At 46.9% G+C, this 19,470-nt stretch overlaps 1 protein-coding gene across 1 annotated transcript in view; it reads left to right on the top strand.

Moving 5' to 3' along the window:
- Positions 1–11,809: 11,809 nt before the first annotated feature.
- Positions 11,810–19,470, top strand: part of LOC113404973 (guanine nucleotide-binding protein G(I)/G(S)/G(O) subunit gamma-12) — a 70,520-nt gene continuing 62,859 nt past the window's right edge. Inside the window, exon 1 of the mRNA XM_026655945.2 lies at positions 11,810–11,958. The gene's annotated coding sequence lies outside the window, so the exon portion shown is untranslated. The remainder of the gene's footprint in view (positions 11,959–19,470) is intronic.

The following is a 19,470-nucleotide window of genomic DNA, read 5'->3' on the forward strand; positions in this document are numbered from 1 at the left end:
ATTCTGACCCAAATGAAAGTTTTGTGTGGAAACTTTAATGGAAGTTGAAAGCTATGTTTTTGTTGTTGTTTTTCTGATGGAAAAAACTTCAACCAGCTCCACTAGTTACCCAGTTAGGTTCTGATCTCACAATACTTGAGTGTTTGCTTAATTTTAAGCATGGGGAATCATCCCATGGAAGGCAGGACTAATGTTATGGCCATTTAAGGGTAACTCAAGTTATTGTGACAAAGAGACAATCAAATCTTTACATTTTCAAATATTTCCACGCACACATCTCTCTCTCTCTCTCTCTCTCTCTCTCTCTCTCTCCTCCACCCCCCCCCCCGCCCTCCAAAATCTTGATACTTTCCATCTGATAAACATTGCCTTCTGTATTTTAAAAGAGTAAAAAGTAACATGGCTGGCTTTTAGCGATAACTACTTTTAACTGTTCAATAGATCCTTGTTTGTACATTTGCTAAACTAACCTCCCGTCGGTGGAACAAGCCCTTAGAGATATGGGGACTAAAATGTACTGAAGTTGATCGAGCTGTGGGTGCTCGCAACCTGTGAAAGTTAGGCCAACAGTGTCTGGCATTAACCTTCCAAGGGGGATACAGGCGCTGTCTAGACTAGGCAAAGAGGCCGGGGGTAGAGGACCCAGCAGCTAAAATCTGAGAGGCGTCTGAAAGGGATTGTCTGGAGCACAGAATAGCAGCCCTCAAAACATCTTAAGGGGGCAACTAGGGTTGCCAATTTTGGTTGGATGTATTCCTGGAGATTTCATCACATGACATAATCTTTACTTAAAGGTGAATCTTTAATTCCTGAAGACTCCAGGCCAATCGTGGAGGGTTGGCAACCCTAACCTAGACTTAATTGCTATCAGAAGGATGAACTAGAAGAGGCATCACAGTACGAGGTCTAAGAACCCCATAAGGTAAATTTGCCCTTGTACCCCTCTATGGGACTGCTCAGTAGGGGGCTGAGTTAGAAATTACAGGGTTTGTCTTTACTTGTTATTGGCTGAGACTGTACCTAGCGTATCTGCTACCCCTAGCAAATCCTTTCATTTGGGAGGTTAATTTCAATTATTTAAAGAATATGCCCTGGACACTGAATTAGAAATGAGTGTGATGGCAGAGTAACCAAAAGAAAGCAGCAGTAACTAAAACTAGTAACTTGGTCTGATATTTTTTTTATCAAATTAAGACTGCATTGTGTTCGTACTGTACATTTCGTCTTATTATAGAATGCAACTGCGGCTGAATTGCTTCAATATTTGCTGTCAATGTATCTAAAAGCACAAGTGAAGACAGTGCAGACCAAACTTGACAAATATTTGGCACATAGACAATAGAGCCTTGTCTACTCTAGGGTTTTTGGTTTGATCTTTGTTTTTAAATCTGCCATTGGTGCAGTTTTCAGGGTGGTGGTAACAGTAGGAGTGTTAGGCCTGGTCTACACTAGGCTTTTATGTCGAATTTAGCGCCGTTATATCGAATTAACCCTGCACCCGTCCACACCAGGAAGCCATTTAGTTCGACATAGAGCTCTCTTTAAATCGATTTCTGTAATCCTCCCCAACGAGAGGAGTAGCGCTAAATTCGACATGGCCATGTCGAATTAGGCTAGGTGTGGATGGAAATCGACGCTAATAGCTCCGGGAGCTATCCCACAGTGCACCACTCTGTTGACGCTCTGGACAGCAGTCCGAGCTCGGATGCTCTGACCAGCCACTCCCCGGGAAAATTTGAATTCCTTTTCCTGTCTGGGCAGTTTGAATCGCAGTTTCTGTTTGGACACCGTGGTGAGCTCAGCAGCAGTGGCAACGATGCAGAGCTCTCCAGCAGAGATGGCCGTGCAATCCAATAGAAAGAGGGCCCCAGCATGGACGGATCGGGAAGTCTTGGATCTCATCGCAGTGTGGGGCGATGAGTCCGTGCTTTCGGAGCTGCGCTCCAAAAGACGGAATGCAAAGATCTATGAGAAGATCTCTAAAGCCATGGCAGAGAGAGGCTACAGCCGGGATGCAACGCAGTGCCGCGTGAAAATCAAGGAGCTGAGACAAGGCTACCAGAAGACCAAAGAGGCAAACGGACGCTCTGGATCCCAGCCCCACACATCCCGTTTCTACGAGGCACTGCATTCCATCCTAGGTGCGGCCGCCACCACCACCCCACCCCTGACCGTGGACTCTGAGGATGGCATATTGTCCGCGGCCGGTTCCTCAGCGGACGGGGAAGAGGAGGAAGGAGATGAGGAGGACGAGGCAGTAGACAGCGCTTACAATGCTGATTTGCCCGACAGCCAGGAGCTCTTCATCACCCTGACAGAGATCCCCTACCAACCCTCCCCAGCCGTTACCCCAGACACAGATTCAGGGGACGGATCAAGCAGTAAGTGTTTTAAATATCTAAACATTTATTTACAACATAACTGGCGTATTTAAAATATTAACATTAGCTAAAGTGCTTTAAAACATGTAAACATTTATTTGCAACAAAACAGGAAGATTGAAAATATGAACAGTGGGTAAAGTGCTTCAAAACATGTAAACAGTAAAGTCAAACAAAAGGGGAATCAGTGCAAAGTGTATCATGATTTGTCTTTTTTTGGGCGCCTCAATATATAGTCCGAACCATTTTCAAAAAATTGCACAATGTCCGCTTCATGATTATAATGCCCAAAACCCTGCAGTCATTTGTCCCTCCAAGGGCACCTAAGCCAGGAACTGGTCAATGTAACCGGGGATAGAGGCGAGATCCTCCGGGGAGAACGACTCATACACCTCCTGCAGGTGTTTTTCCAGCCTCATCAGCAGGTTCCTGGGCAGGGAGAGCTTATTAGGCCCCCCGTGGTAGGACACGTTTCCCTGCCACAACGCCAGCAGGTACTCCGGGATCATGGCCTTGCACAGCAGTGCAGCAAATGGCCCCGGTTTCTGCAGGCTGTCCCGGAGCATCTTCTCCTTCTGGCTCTCGGAGACCTTCAGGAGGGTGATGTCTGGCATGGCTCCCTGCTGTGAATTAGGTATGGGAAAGTTAGTATTGGGACTGCTTGCCCGTCCCTTTATAGAACTGCAACCGCCGGTTTACAGCCACGCGGTTTACAGCCGCGAGGGGGTGGGACAGGGGCAGAGTTCATGCTTGCAGGATTGCTGCCAGCAGAGACTCGCATTGCTTTCTATTTGAAAGGAGGCCAGTGCCACTCTTAAAGTTTTAAGCGGCCACAAGTCTACGGCTTACCATGTTTGCCAGCTAGACAAAGTCCGGTGTCCAGCCCTGCTCCTCAGCTCGCCACAGCAAGACCGCAGGCACTGTAGGCGAGGGCCGAAAATTCGACCTTGTCCTCAGTGCGCGTGTGATAGGTGCTCTGCATGGTCTTGTTCACAGAGAAAGACTATGTTCTCTGTTCACAGATACATTGCTCTGTCTCAGGAATTCACTCCCTTTTTCCAATTCCCACAGCCACATCTGCCCAGAGGCTAGCGCACATTAGGAGGAGGAAGAAGAGGACACGGGAAGACATGTTTGCTGAACTAATGGGATGCTCCCGAGCACAGGCAGCCCAGCAGACACAGTGGAGGGAGAACTTGTCCCAAATGCACCGGGCAAACATGGAACGGGAGGAGAGGTGGCGACAGGAGGACAGGCAGGATACTCAAACGCTGCTTGGACTAATGAGGGAGCAAACGGACACGCTCCGCCGCCTTGTGGATGTTCTGCAGGACCGGAGGCAGGAGGAGAGAGCCCCGCTGCAGTCTCTCTGTAACTGCCCTGCCCCGCCACCAAGTCCCATACCCCCCTCACCCAAAGTCCAAACACGGAGGGGTGGAAGGGGCCGTGAAAAATTTCACTCCACCCCTGCGGACTGCTCTACCACTAGAAGGCTCTCATTCCCCAAAATTTGAAAAGTCCTTTCCTACCCGCCTCACACAAGACCCCGTCCAAGTTTCACCCCCCCGTTCCATGTGCGGTTGTTAATAAAGAATACGTTTCTGTTCATTTCTGTTTCCATCCTCTTCTTTTGGAGGGGAGTCTGTCTGAAGGGGGGGGGGAAGGGGCTTGGTCATTGGACAGGACAGTCACCTTTAGCAGGGGGCAGGTGCAGCAGCAGGGCACATATACAGTGCAGTGACTAGTTATCCTGGTCAGTCTGGGAGGTGGTTTTCATGTTTTGTGTGGTGGGGGCGGTGGTGTTGCTCTGTGACTTGGTGGCGGGGGAGGGCAGTTACAGATCTTATGCAGCGGTCCTTACCCTGCATCACAGAGCCGCGCAGCAGGGGATCTGTAACCCTCCTCCCCCTGCAAGACAGTCACATAGCCGACACATACACGCAGTCCCGGCCAGGAGGGCTGGCAGGCTCCGTTGAAACAACCAGTCCACCACCGCGGAGCCTGTCATTCCTGGAGTTTAGAGGCATCATTTGCATCACAACCCTAAACCCGCCCCCCGCCACAGTCTGTGTCCCAGGTTTAAAACATTCCCGCGAAAACAGTAATAAAGACAACGGTGTCCATTAACAAAACAGAACAGACTTTATTTTTTGGGAAGGGGGTGAAGGGGGTATGTAAGTGGAGAGGATAGTCGACGGCAACTGGGTAAAGAAAGGGGGGCAAGTTCTGCCTCTGTGTCCACAAACTTAAAAGTCACTGGGTACCCTGCTCAGCCTTGAAACTGGCTTTCAAAGCCTCCCGGATGCACAGCGCGTCCCGCTGGGCTCTTCTAATCGCCCGGCTGTCTGGCTGGGCGTAATCAGCAGCCAGGCTATTTGCCTCAACCTCCCACCCCGCCATAAAGGTCTCCCCCTTGCTCTCACAGAGATTGTGGAGCACACAGCAAGCTGCAATAACGATGGGGATATTGATTTCGCTGAGATCACAGCGAGTGAGTAAGCTTCTCCATCTCCCCTTGAGACGGCCAAAAGCACACTCCACCACCATTCTGCACTTGCTCAGCCGGTAGTTAAACAGTTCTTTTTCTGTGTCCAGGGCGCCAGTATAGGGCTTCATGAGCCAGGGCATTAGTGGGTAGGCTGGGTCCCCGAGGATCACTGTAGGCATCTCCACATCCCCAACAGTTATCTTGTGGTCCGGGAAGTAAATACCTTCCTGCAGCCGTCTAAACAGACCAGAGTTCCTGAACACGCGAGCGTCATGAACCTTGCCCGGCCATCCGACATAGATGTTTGTAAACCGTCCCCGATGGTCCACCAGTGCTTGCAGCACCATTGAAAAGTAGCCCTTTCTATTGATGTACTGGCTGGCCTGGTGGCCCGGTCCCAGGATAGGGATGTGAGTCCCATCTATAGCCCCACCGCAGTTTGGGAATCCCATCGCAGCGAAGCCATCTATGATGGCCTGCGCGTTTCCCAGGGTCACTACCTTTGACAGCAGTACCTTGACGATTGCCTTGGCTACTTGCATGACAACAACCCCCACGGTAGATTTGCCCACGCCAAAGTGGTTCGCGACTGACCGGTAGCTGTCCGGCGTTGCAAGCTTCCAGAGGGCTATGGCCACTCGCTTCTGGACAGTCAGGGCTGCTCGCATGCGGGTGTCCTTGCGCTTCAGGGCAGGGGACAGCAAGTCACAAAGTTCCAGGAAAGTGCCCTTCCGCATGCGAAAGTTTCGCAGCCACTGGGATTCATCCCAGACCTGAAGCACTATGCGGTCCCACCAGTCCGTGCTTGTTTCCCGGGCCCAGAATCGCCGTTCAACAAAATCCACATGCCCCATTGCCACCGTGATGTCCTGGGCGCTGGGGCTCGTGGTTTCTGACAGCTCTGTGCTACTCTCCGACTTCAGGCCCTCACGGCGGTGCCGTAGCCTCCTCGCCTGATTACTCTGCATCTGCCTCAGGGTAAGGTGTATGATAAGGTGCGAGGCGTTGAGAACGGCCACAACTGCAGCGATGGTCGCAGCGGGATCCATGATCGCAGTGCTGTGGCGTCCGCGCTGTCACTGATCAAAAAGTGCGCGAACTGATTTCCCGCCGGCGCTTTCAGGGAGGGAGGCAGGGCGGTAGTGACTGACGGATGACGACAGTTACCCAAAAGCACCCTCGCCACATTTTTTTACCCAGAAGGCATTGGGGGCTCGACCCAGAATTCCAATGGGCAGCGGGGACTGCGGGAACTGTGGGATAGCTGCCCACAGTGCACTGCTTCCAATGTCGACGCTTTCCCTGGTACTGTGGACTGACAAAGTCGAATTACTGTCCTTAGTGTAGACACACACGTTCGACTTTCTAATATCGATTGCACATATTCGATTTAACTAAAATCGAACTACTCTCGTAGTGTAGACATACCCTTAGTGTTGAAAAGCACAGGCAATTTTACCATCATGACATACAGATCTGCTCTGAGCAGGGTTAGATGGCATGATAGTAATAATGCTTGTGCCCTCTCTATGCTGGCAATATTATCCATGGAGCTGTACTGGAGGTAATGCAATGGTGAGAGATTTCCTGAGAAATGCTTATATAGACATAGCATTAAGGGCTTGATCCTGCAAATCCTTCATGCATAGATCGCCCTTCGGCTTTAACTGGACTTCTGAACAAGAGTCCACAGGACTGAGCTCTAAGCAGGAAATTGCCAAAATTACCTGGTGACAGCTACTAACCTGATCATACTGTTGATCTTGGGCAAAAGATTCAGAAGAAAAGATCACCTCAGGCCTAGATTCAGCATTCAGGTTTGAGGTAGTCCCCTAATCTCAGGGCTTTTCTACACTGGCAATTTACAGCACTGCTACTTTCTCAGGGGGGTGAAAAAACACCCCCCTGAGCGCAGCAAGTTTCAGCACTGTAAATTGCCAGTGTAGACAGTGCACCAGCGCTGGGAGCCACGCCCCTCGTGGAGATGGGGTTTTTTTAGAGAGCTGGGAGAGCTCTCCTGCAGTGCTGCGCCACGACCACACAAGCCACGTTAAAGTGCCGCGGCAGCGCTTTAGCATTGCCAGTGTAGACTAGCCCTAACTCTCTAAATCATCAATTTTCAGTGTCTGCTGAGCCATTCCCTTAAAGCCCATCACTGCACTCTGACACTTGATCCTATGTTGTTTCACAACTGTCAAACAAATGTTCCCAAGGGTGATTTTTCATGAAGACAGTGCCTTCTGGTGGCCAGATGTGTTTATTCCTGATAGCTCTAATCCAGAGAGAAATCTGGGGCCTCTGGGATTCTATTCTTTTCAGAACAGAATAATATTGGAGTGCCTTCCAGTAGTGCAACATGTCTAGCATCTGTCACATGTGGTTCATTTTCTCCCTCTCAAATTCTCCCCAGAAGGAGAATTATGGGTTTTGTAGGGCTTTCTTTTGTTTTGTTTTTTTTAATATACACATTGCTGTGTGTTTGTTAGACAAGGCAGATCAATGAAGTTTGCCTTGCACTTGAAGCTGAAGGTGGTGAAGTTTATGATGGTCCTTACTTCATGTGGGAGTTCACTCCACAGTCGTGGACCAGTCCCCAAGAAAACTGTCTCTCGTACAATTGAGCTTTACCCTTATGGTAGAAATTTCCATTGTGTCTGAAAAGTGGAGTGTCACGGAGTCCCCGGGCGATGCTCTGGAACTTCTCCCCACAAAGCCAGTCAGGACTTTGGGGAGCCTCCTCTCCGTTGGAGCAGACTGTCTTCAGGGCAAGAAGCTTACATGGCTTCACCTCCTGGGTCTCTCCTTGGAGCATTCAGCATATGCCCCTCCGTGCGCTTCCCACAGCGAGTCCGCCCAGGCGGGGTCCTGGGGAAGCCAAAGGGTCCTGCACGCACCCCCACTTCGCAGTCAGACGTGACTCTTAGCCAGCCAGTAAAACAGAGGTTTATTAGATGACAGGAACAGAGTCTAAAACAGAGCTTGTAGGTACCGAGAACGGGACCCCTCAGCCAGGTCCATTCTGGGGCCCAGCGAGGCAGACACCCCCGTCTGCCCTCACTTCCTGTCCCCAGCCAGCTCCAAACTGAAACCCTCTCCGGCCACTCCTTTCTGGCCTTTGTCTCTTTCCCGGGCCAGGAGGTCACCTGATCTCTTTGTTCACCTTTAGTTATTCCCTTGCAGGGGGGGAAGGGTCCTGGCCATTTGTTGCTAGGAGACAGATTGTCAGCCATTTATTCACACTGGAGACTTAAGAAATGCATAGGGGAAACGGAGGCACCCACACAATATTCAGAGGAAACATTATGAACAGTCCCACTTCGTCATATGGAGTTGTCATCCTTCATTCAGCACCTTGAAGATAAGGCCCAAGATCTTGAATTTGATTCACTGCTCTATGGGAAGTGTGGAGAGCAGAGCATGGGTTTGATGTAGTGGCTGAGGAAACACGCTGCAGCATTCTAGCTGGCGTTTCCTAAGAGCTGATGACTTCATGCCCAAATGCACTGCACTGCTTGTGACACACAGGCCCACTTATGGTTCACTACTCCATGTTAGCAACTCTTGTCAGGCCTGACATACTCATTACACCTCACGCACTGGTGTCACGATATTTAGTTAAAAGGTGACATGTAATATAATATGTCTAGCTAATGAAATCTAATAACACACTGGCCATTAATGTCACTGTAAAATGTTTAACACCTCGGTAGGTGAAATCATGGATACTCTCTGATGATATGTCCAGGAGACTATAAACAGACAAAAGTGACAAACAGGTTTTTTCTATATAAAGGGGAAAGAAACTATGGTGGCAGATGCCCTGTCTAGGAAAGAGGGCTCTGACCTACTGCCTCAAAGTCAGCGGATGGCTCCTAGGCTGGGAGCTACAGTGGCAAAGCATTGTGGGGTACTCAGGGTTACAGGGTAAGAAGTAACACAACCCCTCACTGGTCTGGATTGCACCCTGAACTCTCTGACACTGCTGTAGTCCAGACTGGACATGACAAAAGTATGAATAACCAAGGTCAGGATGAACTGGTGTCTCCTAGCCAGCTGAAAATGATAGCATCTATGAGTAATACTTTCTATTACATGAGATCTTAGCATCAGTGAGGAATCCAAGAACAATCCTAAACTACAAACTGAATTGACAAATTGTAGGGTGCGTACCTTCAAGCTAAGTGTACTGCACCATAGCTGCAAACTCAAAGTGCTTTCTTCTGCCCACCACAACTAAGGAGTCTATTGATGGATTCATTCTCAGGCAGGTTAGGGACACATTCTGCATTAATTTCATATTCGCCTTTTGGCTAAAATATCTGTTTCACAACTGATAAGTTCTCTAGTGGCAGAGTCTATCCTGCACATGATGTTGTTTGGTAACTACAGGAGCCATTTGTAGTAAAACAAGCTTTTTCTCCTTCACAACTTGTCTGCTCTTTCATCTTACCCCTAGTGCCAAATTCCTCCCAATGAAGCTTCATGGGTGCAAATCAGGGCAGAATTTGGCCTATTATACTGAATTTGTGACATCACAATACATTCTGTATGTGGCAATTTCAACTTTAACGTTAGGGACTGTGACTTCCCTGCAGGATCTAGCAAAAGGCTTAGGTAGGCCATGAGAGAGAAGCCCTCTTTCAAAACATAAATATCTTTACTAATAGCAAAGTGTAAAAATCAAACTATACATGTTTGGGTGTTCTTTTCAAACTTTTTTTTTTTCAATTTTGATATAGTATTAAGGAAGGTCCACCTTTAAATACAAAGTTGAATGTGATGTGTTATAACATGTGCCTGCTTCTGGCTTGCAAGTGATAACTTTTTGTAAAACTTTAATCAGATGCTCTTTGCTTCTGGAAACAAATGCATTTTTGAGTAACTCATAGCGTCAAAGTAGCTAATCACAAGTAAAGGCAAGTTTTACCAGTTTGGGCATAGACAAGTCCTTGCACATTTCAGGCCTAATCTTTAAGGTGCTGATCACTTCCTGTAGGGTGCTGAATTCCATCAACTTTCCTTTAAATTAGTGGGAGTCAGGAGTGCTGAGCGTCTCCTCAGAATTAGGTCCTTCCAGGACAGAGACAAAGACTAATTTGGGCTGTGGTTAGTGATTTGGTCGAAAACTAAATTAAAAGCAGCAACTGGATATTTTCCCTTCTGTATTGCTCAACTCTAAATTTGTTTGAACATATGGGGGAAAATAATCCTTGTTCTAACTGCATTGAAAACAATTGAGTTACAGCTCCAATTAATTTGGCTTTATTGAGTGACAGGATTTAGGAAAAGCGCGCTCACTCTCTCTCTGTCTCACACACACACACATACACACACACTGGTGGGCAGTCTGACACCCTGGCACCAGGGTGGTGTGAGGGCATGGAGGGGGGTAGAGTGACACCCTGGCATAGGGGTGGTGTGTGTGGGGGGGGGAGTGGAGTGACATCCTGGCACTATTATTATTTGGTGTATGTAATCTGGTCAAGCCAAGCCACAGCATTCTTATGAACTATGTTCAAGGCACAAAGACCTCCAGGAAGTTGAGTCATTTTGTAGTCCTCAACAATGTGTGTCATGGTTTGGGGCTGCCCACATTGACATAGTGGACTGTCTCTGAAACGTCACCGAAATTCCGCTGCAGCACAAATTCCATGTCCAGTATGAAACTGGCTCAGAAGGCTCCATTGCCTTAGTGGTAAATCAACCCTGGATTGACATTGAGTGGGGTCTCAGAAAAGATAATTGTCATTTTCTCTGTGGACCAGGAAGCTCACCACTCATTCTCTATTGTAAATCCCTCGTCCGGTAAACTTATCCACAAAGGGCAACGTGAGGGCAGATGCCCATTTGGTGGATTAAACAAGTCTTTATTTAACAGTAGATGTGGCATATCAGGCAATTTCGTCACAAGCTTTGCTATGCTTTCCTCTCTGTAAACACTGGGCAGAGCAATATTGCAGAGAACCGGTAACCATGGTAGAGGAGTAATGCCCCTAGCACTGGGGCAGTGTGAGGGGTGTGGTGGGAGCGGTGGGAAGCCCTGGCACAAGAGTGATCTGAGGGTGTGGGGGAGTGACATGAATCCTGGCACTGAGGCAGTGTGATGGTGCAGTGGGGGTGGTGTGAGGGCATGGTGGAGGGTGGTGGGATGCCCGGCATTGGGGTGGTGTGAGAGGATTGCTGGGGGCAGTGTGACCCATTGGCGCAGTGTATGGGCGTGGTGAGAGGCAATGTGCTGCCCTGACACTGGGGTTGCATGAGAGCATGTTGTGGGGGAGGTGGAGTGATGCTCCAGCACTGGGGCAGTATGAGGGTGTGATGTGGGGGTGGTGGGGAGTGGTGATGGGAGGGGGTGGTGGGTGGCAGAGTGATGCTAAGGGCCACTGGGGGGGGGCAAGTGGGGCAATTTGCCCCAGGCCCCCACGAGAATATAGTATTCTATAGTATTGCAACTTTTTTTTAATGGAAGGGGCCCCCCAAATTGCTTTGCCCCAGGCCCCCTGAATCCTTTGGGCGGCCCTGGTGATGCTTTGGCACTGAGGCTGTGTGGGAGCGTGGGAGGGTATGCCCTGGCAGGGGGGTAGGAGGCTTTGGGACGGGGGCACAATGTGAGGGCGGGGAAGGGGATGACCCCATGGGGCGATCCCTGACACTGGGGCGATGTGAAGGAGTGGGGAAATGTGCCGTGTGACGCCGGGTGGGTGGGGATTCCTTGGCCCGGGGGCAGTGCGAGGCTGTGGTGGGGGGCGGTGTGAGCGGTAGGATCCCTGGTACTGGGGCGGTGTGAGGCGGGAAGCAGCGCAGTGTCACCCGCTGAAGCTCCCACCCCAGGCTGCCCGAGGGGACCAGCAGGCGGAGCCCCGCCCCCTGGGGCGAGGGGCACAGAGAGGGCGTCTCCCTGCCTGGCTCGGGCGCCGGCAAACTCTGGGTCCTGTGGCGGGCGGGAGAGCTCCGGGCCCGGCCAGCCCCGCCGCCTCCCCCGCCCGGGGCCAGGCGGAGCCAGCAGCGGGAGGAGGAGCGGGTGAGAGGTCGGCCAGCTCCGGTCGCCCACAGAGGCTGAGTCCCGGGCAGAGAGGGCGGCGGCCGGCGGTGAGTGCGGCGGCCCAGCGGGGCGGGGGGCAGGGAAAGGGCTCGGCTCAGCCCCCACACGCGCTGGGGGGACATCGCGGCTGGCGGCGCCCAGCAGACCAGTGGCCCGTGCGGCCGCTCTCCGCTGTGGCCCTCCCCGGCGTGTCTGGCTCGGCGGGTGAAGTGACTCCTGAGACCCCGGCACGCCTGGCTCCTCGGGTGTGGTGACTGAGACCCCGCACCTCCCTCCCGCCCCCACCACTCCTCTGCTGAGGCTGGCCCTGGGGGAAGGTGACTCCTGAGACCCCCAGCGTGGCTGGCATTGGGGGAGAGCCGAGGTGCCTCCTGAGACACCCGCCCACACATACACACACACACACGCCTGTGCGCCCGGGCGTGGCTGGCAGTGGGAGAGCGAGGGGTGATATTCACATGCTCCTCCAGTGCGGTTAGCACAGGGCAAATGGTTATTGAACTCCTCTCCCTGCATGGAGTGTGCGCCTGCTTATAGGAGTGCCAGAGTTGGAAGTGATGGCAGGGTTCTGGGAGTGACTTATTACAGGAACTTCCCAGCAGGTGTGGAAATAGCACCTACCCTGGCTGGCTAGTCTAGTTTTCCACTTGCTGCTGCCCCTTCAGCCACTTCCTTAGATTTGAATCAACCCTGCTCAAACACCTTCTGCCCCATCTTGGTGATCCTGCTAAATGTATCAGGTAATAGTCTTTGTATCAGAGGGGGTCGCCGTGTTAGTCTGTATCCACAAAAACAACTAGGAGTCCGGTGGCACCTTAAGGTGCCTCCGAATTCCTCGTTGTTTTTGTAATAGTCCTTGATACTGTTACAGGTAGGAAAAGGAAATAGTTGTTCCCATCAAGGACCAAGATATGACAGGACTTAAAACTATGGTAGAACACATTGTCTAGGGATTGTCTGGTGATAGTTGCCACTTTATTACTGAATACTTACTATTTTTCCCCAGGTGAATAGACTGGCAAAACTAGTCTTAAGGGAAATGTGGTAACAGAAAGAAAGAAGGGAGTTAATTAACGTGTCCTGTCATGTTTAGTGTTTGCCTGTTTGCCATGTTTGGCTTGTTTGCTGCTGGGAAGGAAACATGCAACTTGTTGAAAATTCCATCTGGCTCTAAACTCTATCATCTTTCTTCTCATTCTTATTACCTCTTTATCCCCTATGCCCCGTGCTGCTTTTGAGGACAGAATGTTTACATTCACTAGTGTAATGACAGTTGTTTCAGAGGCTGGTATACTGCCTACAGAGAATCTTTTAGCTGATGTCAAAAAGTGTATTTGTTTTAAGAAAGAGTTTGGCTCTGCCTTTAACGTGTATTAAACCTTCGAAATATTGCACATCATCTTATGCTTGTGGGTAGCAGTCTCTGGTGTTTCAGCTGCAGAAGTGAATGGATAAATCGGATAATGACAGATCTAAATCAGCAAACATTTTAGTTAGCAAGTTTGTGGGATTTTTTTAACTCCCCCCACAAATTTCATTAAAACAATTTTGCATTAAAGCCACATATATTTAGACTGATTTTATTTAATTTCAGTTAGTTACATATCCCTACTAAAAACCTCACTCATTTATTAAAAAAATACACTGAGTATGTAGCTATAAAAGTTCTTATTAAACAAAAACATATTTGGAATAAGTATCCTTGTCCATCCATTGTGAATACGGATTAATTTTTATTCAGTATGTCTTTATAGTGTTTGTTAGTGATCTGAGCATGAGGCTGGAGTCAGAAACTGCTGCAATCTAATCCTAGTGTTGACACTGATTTGCTGTGTGGCCATGAACAAATCACTTAAAGCTGTGTCTCATTTTCCACATCTGTAAAGTGGGAATCACAAAATTCCACAAAGGAAAGTTGTGTTGATTAAGGCCCCTATTTGTGTGGGCAGACAAGGACTTCATTGGGGCTCTATGCTGGTTGAGTAGTCTGTCTTCATGAAACAAGTTGCAGATTGGGTCTAATTAGTGCATTGAAGTAGAAACATGTTATATTATTAATCAAAATGTGTTTCACCAAAACTTGAGACTTGTTTTATATTTATATATATATACATATATATAAATGCATTTTAGTCATTCTTAAACTGCAATATCATATGCCAGGCTAATATTCATGATGTTTTTAATGAGAGAAATTCTTTAACATCCATCTAGATGATGTTTGAATTATATTTTTAGCATTATGTATAGAATAATATTTAAAGTGATTCGTCACATTTTCCCCAATATTGCAATTAATTTAGAGCTAATCATAATAGGTTATTAGTTTGTATTTACGCTAATTGTAGATTAGCTTGAAATAAAACTCCATGAGTAAGTGACCAGTACTGTATAGTAGTAATATTTTGTGCTGGTCCAACACAAACTAAATGAGATTAAAGGATTAGTATACAGTTAATGACTTCTAAATCCCCTATTTCATCTCTTCCCTCTCCCCCCCCCCCAATTTGTCTATATTAGAGCAATTTGGGAGCTCTTTAATCAAGTGTTAAAGTGTCAGAATACATTTCATGAATTGCTTTCCCTTAGAAATTAAGTAGTGCAATAAAGCAATCTTATCTGGATAATTATAAAGCTAATCAAGGTACATGCATTTAGTAATGAAACACTTCAAAATTGTTTTGAGACTTCTAACTTCAACTCTTTTTTTAGGATACATTGCTGTCTCAGAAGTATACATACTTTAATTCTATTTTAATCTTTTAGCACACATACTGAGTTATACAAATATACATTTCAGCTACTTGTTTCATTTTAAATAATATGTATAATTCAGATCTGTAATTATGTAGTAACTAATTCTGTGGATACTAAAGGTCTGAATTCTTGGGCCCTGATCCTGCAAAAGCTCAGGACCTTGGAGCCTAACTCATAAACAATGTGTCTGTGGCTCTAAGAGTACAACCTGTGGAATATCTTGGGTGCTGGCTCCACAGCAGGCGTATGTGTTCTTGGGATATTGGGTCTGTCTTGGAAGATATTAAACAACATAAGTTTTACAGAAGGCAGTAGCTCAATTGCTGTACAGGCAAAGCTCCCCAACTCCTGATTCTTGGTCTGTTGGTTAGGCCCTGCAGTAGAAGCAAACCAATAGGAATTATTCCAGCAGCCTGGTTCTAATGAACTGACCTACCCTATCCCATAATACAAGAACAAACACAGACTAAATGAAATTGACAAATTTTAAAATGAATAAAAAGTACTTTTTATGCAATATAAAATTAACGTGTGAAATTCGCTGCCACAGAAATAAGCAAGTAATTTAAGGATTAGAGCCATCTAGAAATGAAATTAGTATCTGCATTTATAAAATAAAGAATAAAAATGACAATCAGCCCTCTTGCTTTAGTGTATAAAGGGCCAATGGCCTGAACCTGCTTAAATTGAAATCAATAATAAAATGTATTAACTTCAGTGAGAGCAAGGAGCAGGATCTTTTCCCAAATCCTGAGTTGGGCTGAGGACTTGCAATTCCCAGTGAAACCAAACTGGCAGGTTGTTTGGTGTCTCTCTGGATTTGGTCCAGTTTTATTACTGCTGGACTCGGGCAGCTTTTCCCCCTTCAATGTGGTGATATTGCATGGACTAGACCTAATCTCTCTAAGGACTTGTCTACAGATGAAAATTAATCCAGAATAATTTAGGAATTTAAAGTGGATTAACTATCCATGTGAGGACACTCTAACTCTATATGTGGATGATTTTATTCTAGAATAAATCAGAAATAGCTATACTGGAATAACTCCCTATGTAGACAAGTCCTAGCCTGAGTAGCATAATGGTATTTCAGATGGACCATAGGATAATTCTGCAACTGATGTGGCAATTCCTCTGTTCCTAACTATAAACCAGTGTGTACATGTGACTGGATGTGTAAATCAGTTGGGGAAGGTTTGTTTGATAAGTGAACATTTTTAGTGTCTGGCTTCCAAGGATTAATAAGAACGATCAGTGAGTTTAAAAGAGGATTAATGAAAATTACCTCGAGTGACTTTCAATAGTAGTAGTAGTGTGTGTGTATGTGTATGTGTGTGTGTATGTGTGTATATATATATAAAATGAATGAGGGTTTCAGGATTTATTTTTTTTCCCACAGAAGAGCAACTATGTTAGTTGGAGGGGACAGTGTAGTTTCTTTCCTAAGTGTGAACAAATTGCTTTGTTTCATGATGACAGTTGGCAACGAAATGGCAAATTTAGGCAGCCCACTTACAAACTTCGGGGTATAAAATTCTCACTGGAAAAACAATATAGGGGATATCAAGAAAGTGGTGAAGGGAGGCAATGCTTATAGACTGTTGTTATGGTCTGTCTTTCCATGTCTGCCTCTGCTTTCCTCTATAATAGGCAGATTTCCCCCCCTCTGTTCTGGATGTGCAGAAGATCCAGAATGCAGTGGAACCCTGTGCAGTCCGCAGTGCCTACCTGTTGCACTTACAGCTCTTTGGGGCTCTATGCTTTCTAGTGCAGGGGTAGGTTTTGAAGATGGGAGAGACAGGTGGACTCATAAATGTTTGGATCCACCTGTCAAACTTGCTAATAGGGATGCTTCATCTTTGAGGCTGCAAAGTCTTGGCTGTGGAGCACTTCCCATTTTGACCCTGTGGAAGGACTACTCTTCCTGATCAGTGTGGACATGCCCAGTTTGGCATGCACACCCATTTGCTGAGCAGTGCCATATATACTTACTAAAAATGGCAAACTGCGAGAGAGGGAATGTTGCAGGTTCCTGTGCCTCTTCACTCCATTGTTTACTGAAGACCTGACCTTTGCTTTCACGTATATTGTACTAAATCCAGTGTGAAACTAATATAATTGTTACATGAATCACTGAATTTTCTTTGTGGATCAGCAGATTTCTCCATCTTGTTTTGTCTTCCAAATGTATAGTCACCGCCAACCTGTACCTGTTGAGTGTCTTGCTGAACCACTGGCGCTGGAACACTTTTTACAGTGGGGGTGCTGAAAGCCAGTGGTCCCCAAACTTTTTACTTTGCACCTCCCTTACCCCGTCCGTGCCCCCTCTCCCCAGAGCTGGGGCCAGGACTGGGCCGTGGCTCCGGGAGGGGAGGGGGGACGCGGACGGGGTAAGGGGCCTGAGGTTGGGACCACAGCTGGGGCTGGGGCCCTGCACAAAACCTGGGGGTGCTGCAGCAAGCCCCGTACCCTTAGTTCCCATGCCTATCGGCTGAAGTGGCCTCTCCCTGGGTTTGGTAATCTGTGAATGGTTTCATTATTCACATCAAAAGGGGGAATGGTAGGATCATCCACAATCACAGTGGGAAAGGAAACACGGTGACAGTTATTGTTTGGTGGGTATAGAGTCTCTCTACTTCTGCTATTGAAAAGTCCAGTCTCCAGAGTTCTTGAAAATTGTAAAATGACCTAACATTTCAATGTGTATGTGCACAGCTGCTCATTTCACATGATATGCACATATGACTTAGTCCTAAGTAATTACTTTTTCACCACCATGATAACTATTTGTATTAAAATAGTGTCTAGGGGCCCCAATTGAAATCAGTGCTCCATGGTGCTAGGTGCTGTACGTACACCTAGTAATAGAGTGATCCTGTCCTGAAGAGATAGCATTTAGGGCTGAGGGAACATTTTTGGCAAATGGTAAATTTGCTAAAAACTGCAGTTTCAGCTGAATAAAAAATTGAGGATTTTTTTTTTATGTTGAGTTAAATTGACCTGAATGATTTCTCCCTTCCCCTCCCCCACCCATTTTCGTGAGGGGAAAAAATGAAAACAAATCAATTTAGTTTAGAAACTAACACCATTTTTTTTTTGATTTTTCAGTTCAGCCATTAAACCAAAAAATGATTATTTAGTCTGCTCTAATCATGTTCTAATGTAATGGATATTTGCTTAGGCTATGTCTACACTACACAGCTTTTAATGACATGGCTGTGTCGCTACAGCCGTGACGCTAAAAGTTGTGCAGTGTAGCTGCTGTTCGTCAGCAGGAGAGAGCTCTCCTGCCGATTTAAAAAAAAAAAAAAAAAAAAAAAAAACCAACAAGCGACGTTTGTGTTTTTGGCAGGAGCACTCTCCTGCCAACAACGCACTGTTCACACTGGCATTTGTCACAGCAAAACTTTTGTCTTTTTTGGAGGTGGGGGAAATGGCGTTTTAACCCTCTGAAAGACACAAGTTTTGTTGTTCAATTGTCAGTGTAGACATAACCTTAGTAACATTACATCAATAGGTGATGATATTGTGTCCCTTGGACACAACACCACATATTGCTGCATGTTTCTGGCAGGAATAATAAGTTTAGAAAGGGGACTGTGGAGGGCTGCTGGTAGTCAGAACACAATTGTGCTACTTTGGTAGTGTATACTACTAGTATGCGACGTATGTGTAGATCAAGAATTTTGTCCCTGCTATTTAGACGTCAGCTGGGCTGCTGTGCAATAGAAAGCAAATTTGTTCTGTTTATACCATCTTTCTTTCCATCCCTTTTCCATATTTTTTAAAACTTGCAGTACAAACATTTCACTTTGACATGATTTAGTTTTAGTCATAAACTTGTTCATAGCATTATTTTTTTCACTCTGCTTAATGTACAACTGTTCTGTCATACAACATCTGGTAAAAGTTGACAGTTAAAGTGAAGGGTGAGATCCTTGGATGTTTGGAGAATGTAAAACTGAATTTTATCTTGGTGGATAATGTTTATAGAAAACCCATTCTTTCATATGGGCTGGTATTTAAACATTGACTTCACAGATGCAGAGACTAGTATTTTCAGTTCCTTGCTGAATCCGCCTGTTGCTGTTTGTGACCCACCCTTGTTAAACAGGGAGTTGTAACATGTTAAATGAAGTCCTGCTGGATCTTGCATTCTTAATAGATAGTTATCTGTGAATGCTCATGCAGGTAGGTGTTCTTAGGAAAACAATGTCTGGAACAACTTTTCTCACTTGCATGGGTGGAGATTGGGCAGTTTGTATTGAGGCTGAAAGGCAACTGTAAATTTCATTTAACTATTTGAGATTAAATACTCAATGTAATGCAAAATAGCAAAGGTGAGTTATACTATTCCTAGTGTTGATATAGGATTAACTACAAACAATAAACCTTAATTAGCCTTTCACTGCTAGAATCTCTACGGAGATCGGGGGGGCCCACAAGCCAGATTCTGATACCTTCATTCCTGCTGAGTAGCACCTTGCTCTGCAAGTAGTCCGATTGAATTGAATAGGACTGCTTGCAGAGTAAATTACTACTCAACATGAGTGAGGGTGTCAGAATCAGGCGTGAATGAGGAAATACTAAAAAGGTTAAATCAGGGGTCGGCAACCTCTGGCACACGGCTCGCCAGGGTAAGCACCCTGGCAGGCCGGGCCAGTTTGTTTACCTGCCGCGTCGGCAGGTTCGGCCGATCGCATCTCCCACTGGCCGTGGTTCGCCATCCCAGGCCAATGGGGGCGGCGGGAAGCCGTGGCCAGCACATCCCTCGCCCGCGCCGCTTCCCGCCACCCCCATTG

This window comes from Terrapene carolina, unplaced genomic scaffold (genome assembly GCF_002925995.2).
Source record: "Terrapene carolina triunguis isolate 2854851 unplaced genomic scaffold, T_m_triunguis-2.0 Scaffold211, whole genome shotgun sequence".
NCBI lineage: Eukaryota > Metazoa > Chordata > Testudines > Emydidae > Terrapene > Terrapene triunguis.